This window comes from Hippocampus bargibanti, linkage group LG01 (assembly GCF_051943395.1).
Source record: "Hippocampus bargibanti isolate YZ-2025 linkage group LG01, ASM5194339v1, whole genome shotgun sequence".
NCBI lineage: Eukaryota > Metazoa > Chordata > Actinopteri > Syngnathiformes > Syngnathidae > Hippocampus > Hippocampus bargibanti.
Genome location: NC_142734.1, coordinates 20,049,055 through 20,055,825, shown reverse-complemented (window position 1 = coordinate 20,055,825; position 6,771 = coordinate 20,049,055). Strand labels below are relative to the sequence as shown.

Below are 6,771 nucleotides of genomic sequence, written 5' to 3'. Positions count from 1 at the left end.
TCATTGTCATAGTCAACATCATCTTTATTAACATTAACACTGTCTTCGTCGTCGTCATGTTGTGGGATCGCTGACCCCAAGGCAGATATGTGTGGAATATTTACGCTGTGGCATTCTCTTATAGCAGCATAATTACACTGAGCAGAAACATGCTTCATTGCAACAGAATACATTTAGCATGCAATTATGTGACAACTAAACCAACCAATCCCCTGTTTGTTTGCTCAAATCGTCCGTCACATACATTTTTCCTGTTGAATCTTACTCAGAGGAGTTATGTTGTACTTGCAAACGTAGTTACACTCAGGGTCTTGAACGAAGGATGTTATGACCAGATTAAAATTAAAATCAGGAAAACATTGTTCAAAATTATCGGCGACATTTTGGTATTGAAGTGAAACCATGTGAGCTGTTTCCTAAATCTGAATCATGTTTCCTTCGTAACAGCAGGGGGTACACCCCATTCCCTTTAAACGTCGTGGGCGCAACAGCCATAGTAATTGGACAAGCAGAACTTGGATACAGGGAATGCAGCAACCCCCACACAATGTCCAGAGAGCTGAAAAATAAAATGTAAGCGAAATTAAGACAGACAGTAAATTTGTACGTGACAAAGGTCTTCCTCCACAATTCTGACGACAAGGGCGTGTTCACGCTGGAATGATCCATCCAGTTTAGTGTGCGGAGCCCTCCGGGCGAGGTTGAACAGCACTGTTCACCAAACATTGCACACGCTCCATTGGCCTTAACCAAGCAGTCCCAGAACGCCATCAGAGATGTGACTGTCACTCGTTTCGCTTCCAATAGCCCAATAGGCTCCTTCAGTATAATTTGCATGCTCGTGGACACTGTAGTGGAGATAGCGGATCCCGTCAACACGTGTCATTCATTTCCATCTGATTCCAAATAAAAATGGATCACTAACGTGCAGCAATCTGGTTAACCAATTCATACTCATCTGGTACGCCACAAGGAACTCCAAATGCACCAATGTTGGTGGAATCTCAAACTCACAGGGAAGTGCCATGTCGGTAAAGGAGAAGCCCTTTCTCCGTCATCGACAGTAGCGCATGTGTATCCTCTGCTGTGAACGGAAGCATAGTCATCGGAAAGCTCTCAATTATTTTCTATATCATTCTAACTCTTATTACATGATAACTCCCCCTTTAATAATTAAAATAATACCAAAATAAAATCCTTATCTGCCAATAAAATTGAATCAGAAATAAACTTGCACATGACACATCACATCAAAACTTGATTAACACTAAAAAACGAAAAAAAAAATAAACAGTCTAACTTATGGTGACTGAAACACAATAACCTGTGGTATTGAATTGTAACTTATCATAGATGGCGTTTTCACCACACCACCACCATATGTCACTTCGTGATAAGGGTGTAAAATGTTCATCAACAGTTTCAATTTCAAAACACTGAGAAGCATTTAATGAACCCAATATTGTACCAGTTCCAGTCCTGTTAATACACTTGAAATTTCCCATTGCAACTTTATTAGAAAACAGTAGCTTCTTCTTCTCTGGACCTGTAAGGGGGAATGCTTTATCAAATATGGCATAACTTCCCGTGGGGTTGGTCTTGGTCATAACCTGTAAGAAACAACTTTTATTTAAAACAGAGGGAACCATTTGCAGTAGTGGTCTTGGTCCCATGCAAACCACACAGTCTTGGTCAGTGGTGTTTGCAGCCTGTTCCGCCATGAGTAGCCAGTTGTTGTTTTGGCCAGAGACGCCAGTAAAAACTTGGAACCAATCATCAGTAGTTTGAAGCACTGTTGCTTTAACTCCTGCTCTAATTGTTGCCTTAGTTAATTCTGGTTTCTTTAATTGTACTGAGTAAGTCTGACACAACTGTGTTGGGTAACATGTATCATATCCTGTTCTCCATTGGCACAACAGAAATTCCCAACAGGTGCATCCTAGCCACACACACGAAGTAGTTTGGGGCGGATCTGGGTCTAAAAGCTGTCCCGACTTCAGATCTACGGTTAACATTAAGGTTCTGCCATTGTTTTTCTCTATAAGTGACATGAGTGGCCTTTGATGTTTAGCATATCTGGTTGTAGTATATGAAGACCAATCATAACCCTGAGGACTGTACGTTTCAGTCTTTTGTGCTGAGAATGACTGCTCCATTGATGCTGTAATAGCTGGAACAGTGAGCACGAGCTGGAGCAACTTTGTTGCTTCAGGAATAGTTTCAATGAGATCTTTCTTGGCCAAAAAGCTGAGAAGCTGTCCAGGAGATTTACATTCACCCCTCGCCGTTTGTGAGCTATACAGTCCGGTGTTGGTCTTCCTTTAATTATTATCTCCTGCTTCGATTCAATTTAGATATGTAATCCATCATTCTGAAAATAAGGCCAAGCAACACGAAAAAAGGACTGGATGGTTGCACCTACCTTGCTGTTTACTGTAGCTTGCTCTCACTAATTCTATTATTCTGCAGCCGAGGAGTCGCAAGAAGATTCTCTAATCACCACCGCCCCCTGTCATGAGGCAGGAGAACTGTGTGCCTCACCTATGCACACAGTTTTGATAAAAATAAAATAAAATAAACACTGTAGTACAGAGTTTATAATGTACAGTGACTGTACATAATATACGCCAGCTAAACTGTAGAAATTTAGTTCATATACTAAAAGCTTTTGAACACTTTAAGAGTGATACGCAGAGGGACAGCAATGCTGTCTCACTGCAGAGGAAGCCAACACAGTTAGCATAGTGATTGCGCAATCTGTGGTGAGGCTCAGCCAGCTGCTGCCTCATCGCTCGTCTCCACTTAGTATTTGAACAGTAAATGTGAAAATTCCGCGATCTTGAAAGAAAATCCAAAAATGGTGAAGTTAAATGGAAAAGAACGTTAAAGTACAAATCATTAAATAAATATAACTGTTTAATTTATTTTGTCATTTGATATTTCCATTATGACAGGTGAGGCACAGCCTCACCTGCCTCCCCTGACAGCACGTCACTGCTTTGACCCGTCATCAGTTTACAAGCTTCAGTAAGCGCAGTAATTTCAGCTGCTTGTGCAAAATAATGTTGGGGTAAAGCATCAGCTTTTAAGATTTGATCATACGTAACTACAGCATAACCAGTTCTTGTCTTTCCCAGATCATCCTTTCGTGATGAACCGTCCACAAACAAAGTATAGCCTTCAGTTAAGGGCGTGTCCTGTAAGTCTGGCCTACTCTTAGCAGTCTGTTCAGACAAGGCTTGACAGTCATGAGGACTGCCATCCTCACTAGTAGAGTTGCTGAATTTAAGGCTGTACACCGTTCTATTGTCAAGTTTGGTAATTCGTTGAATAGTATGCTACGGGACGTAACTTACTACCATGCATTTGGGTTAGGACAGATGTCATAAAATGTCCTTTATAATCGACCATTTGGTAAAAGGTTTTATTATAGTCAGGCAGAGCTAGTGTAGAAGTGCTGACCAATGCTTGTTTGAGATCACAAAAGGCCCTCATTTTTTCCACTTCTAAAGTATCCCGCAGGCCTGATCCAACCTACTTGGGGGCTGATTCTGGCCGGCGCGCCGTATGTTTGAAATCCCTGGTCTATATCGACCAATGTTTTTTTTCCAACAAATCTTCTGATGTTGACATTTATCACACATTTCAATGGCAGTTTTCACATCATCAATTTTCAAATGCAACAAATTAATTCAAATTTCAAAACATCATTGTTTTTACACTTTATTTTTTGTCTCTCTCTTTCCTGATATAAAATGTAAAATTTTAACTCATGTTACCCTCTGAAATCTAAAAATCGATACTTTGGGACTTTTCCGGACCCAACCCGCATTTCCCTCTGTATCGATAAGAAGGTTTCTTCAGCCGTCATCTGTACAAAAGTGAAGGTTTCGGACGTTTCGCCTCCTATCCAAGAGGCTTCGTCAGCGAACTAAAGTCTGACTGGTCGTATCGGCCCCATTTATATATCCCTATAGGATTACAACCATACGGCCATAATATGGTCGTATCGGCCCCATTTATATATCCCTATAGGGATATATAAATGGGGCCGATACGACCAGTCAGACTTTAGTTCGCCGACGAAGCCTCTTGGATAGGAGGCGAAACGTCCGAAACCTTCACTTTTGTACAGATGACGGCTGAAGAAACCTTCTCATCGATGGACCACTCCTGTACGACTGAGAGCTTACACAGACGTATTTCCCTCTGTATGAAAATGCGGTCCGTGTCAAAATAATTTTGGCAATTTTCTTGCCTTTCGGCACTTCTCTTGCTTACAGCCATACGGCCATAATATGCTAAATTTGCCCTTTGCCCAATCGTTATATTTTAGTAACGTTTTAATTCAGCCAGTATCTCTTCCAGAATAAGCTTATTCACCTCTTTTAATCAACGTTATTTTGGCACCTCAGATCGAAGGCAGTTTGATTTTGAATGTCCGAGTAGAACTGACCACATTCCAACACTTTTATACATTCGGGGGCGCCGCTAAATACTGCCTGAGAGCTATGGCTCGAAACGCGCATTGCGCTACCTTTTTCCCCCCTTTTATTGCTTCTATGAATTTGGTCCAGTTCCTCAACGCATAGGACGGACTCTATAACTGGGTTCGTTAAGTAGGACAGCAATTCAAATTTACATTTGTGGTTTCTCCTTCTTCAACCCCCGATCGGGTGAGGAGAACTTGCATATTGCATTCACAAAAGTCTGCTGTTTGAATCCCACTGTATATTACATGTGTGACGGGTGTCACAACAGTGACTGTCTTCATCTCCACGATGCTGCCGTATTAATGAAGACGAGACGCATGGATGTGTCTTTTTATTTCTTTTATTTCTGCAACACAGTATGGCAGAAGGGATGGGTGAAGTCGCATGGGTTTCGTCTTGTGATTAACCTGAATCTCCTCGAGATTGTTCTCAAATGCAAAACATTGTAGATAACAAAACAGAATTAACAACGTGTGATCGTATAGTGGTTATTTACAGAAAAAGAGAATACAACACAAGTTCACTGTTATTTACAAGATGTCCCTGAATGCATCATGGGCGGAGATTCGGCAGAACACGCGGTGCGCTTGTAATGGCTGGCGCGCAGTTCAACCCGCCACGGACACTCACGGGCAAATGAAACACGACACAAGAAACTAAATACACGTATTGTTCAATAAAAACGAAATGAAACAATTATTACCTGCAACACAGTATGGCAGAAGGGATGGGTGAAGTCGCATGGGTTTCGTCTTGTGATTAACTGCGCAATAGAAAAGCACATGTGCTCCAAAGTTCCACTCGACAAAACGTGAAGTAAATAATGACACAAAAAGTAATCTGGACTCGAAATGAATAAGGGAACTAATTAGATAACACTAGACAGTACAAAAGGGGAAACAAAATAAGATATTGTCATGAAAATGCACGTTAATCAAGACCAACAGAAAATTGCGACTCACCCTGAATCTCCTCGAGATTGTTCTGGAAACTATGGGCGGGACATAGTGCCACACTGTGCGCCGTTGCGTCACTTCCTTCATAATTTAATAATCTAAGTGCACAACTCCGTTACACATGAATTACGACACGTTATCGCAATTCCAAGCACACTCAGACGCGGCCGAAAACAGCTGGCGCTTCACTCACAGACAGTCAAGCTCACACAGGCACACACAGGCACCGACACACAGACACACAGGTGATCAGTCTTTGTGTATTTTCACTTCATCGCCCCTGAGATTTTTCCTCTGCTTGCGAGTAACATGCCTCGTGCTAGCAATAGCCTTCTCGAGTAACATGCCTAGTGCTGGCAACAACCTTCTCACGCATCCGCTGTAAATTATCTTTTTTGCACTCCTGCAATGTTATTTTGGTTTGTAACATCTGATTCTGGTCGACGAGATGTTCCCAGAGAGAACATGTTTTCTCTACCAGTCACCATTTTTCTTTGTCCAATCACTTACAGTGCCCTGTGATCTAGTAAAAGGCACATTTGGTGCAGTAGGGTGTAACATAGCTGCACTTGGAGGAGAATAAACTGGTGGTTTATTATCTTCCTCTTTTGGTGGCTTTGTGTCTAACATTTCTCTTGCTTCTCTGTACGGCCCTACATACTCATTATCCTCTTTTCTGTGAAACAACGTGGTTGTTTTATCTCGTTCCCTACATTCTTGTTCCTGTTTTCTATCTCTTTCCTGTTGCTGCCTCTCCTGTTCTTCTTTTTCTATTTTAACTTGCCTTGCTCTTTTTTTCACCTGCCTCTCTCTGTCCTGCTATTTTCATCCATACATAAGTATGCTGAATACCTTCTTTGTTTTTCCTTACAGTTCGTTTTGCTTCTGATTTTTTGCTGTAAGTCTTTTATTCCCGCCGTCGAAAGTTTTGCCGTTAAAATCATACTTTTTTATCCAATACGGTAACGGTTTTAGTGCTTCTGGATCTTATTTTTCTACCATTGTCCAATCTTTACATTCTAGGTTGTCTATTTCTTTTTTTACGTTGTTTACTTTGACCTTTTCCCATTTTGGCAATTGGGTCCCAACTATGATGAGTGCTCCCAGGGAGTCCTAATAGTTGGGGATGTTCTTAGTGAGGTGGTGATCAATGCCTTATTGTGGTAATTGTCAAGCTTCTACCCCGGTGAGGGCGGACAATTCTTGCCTCTGCATCCACAACAAGTCACCACTTACAATCTATACTGTTTAATATGGAGTTCGAAACCTAGTGGTAATCTTACTCCCATTCACACACACACGTTCACACACTTTTAACGCGT

The 6,771-nt window shown here is 41.5% G+C and overlaps 1 long non-coding RNA gene across 3 annotated transcripts; it reads right to left on the bottom strand.

Moving 5' to 3' along the window:
* Positions 1 to 458: 458 nt before the first annotated feature.
* On the bottom strand, positions 459 to 5,874 carry LOC148903436 (uncharacterized). 3 transcript variants are annotated; one of them, XR_016115779.1, is made up of 4 exons: positions 5,197 to 5,874; positions 2,423 to 2,541; positions 926 to 1,084; positions 459 to 848 (listed from the first exon to the last, which is right to left on the bottom strand). It is a non-coding gene; the product is annotated as an uncharacterized LOC148903436 (long non-coding RNA). The 3 variants fall into 3 exon arrangements; XR_016115777.1 differs by having other exon boundaries at positions 459 to 1,084; XR_016115778.1 differs by having other exon boundaries at positions 459 to 1,081.
* Between the last annotated feature and the right edge of the window lie 897 nt (positions 5,875 to 6,771).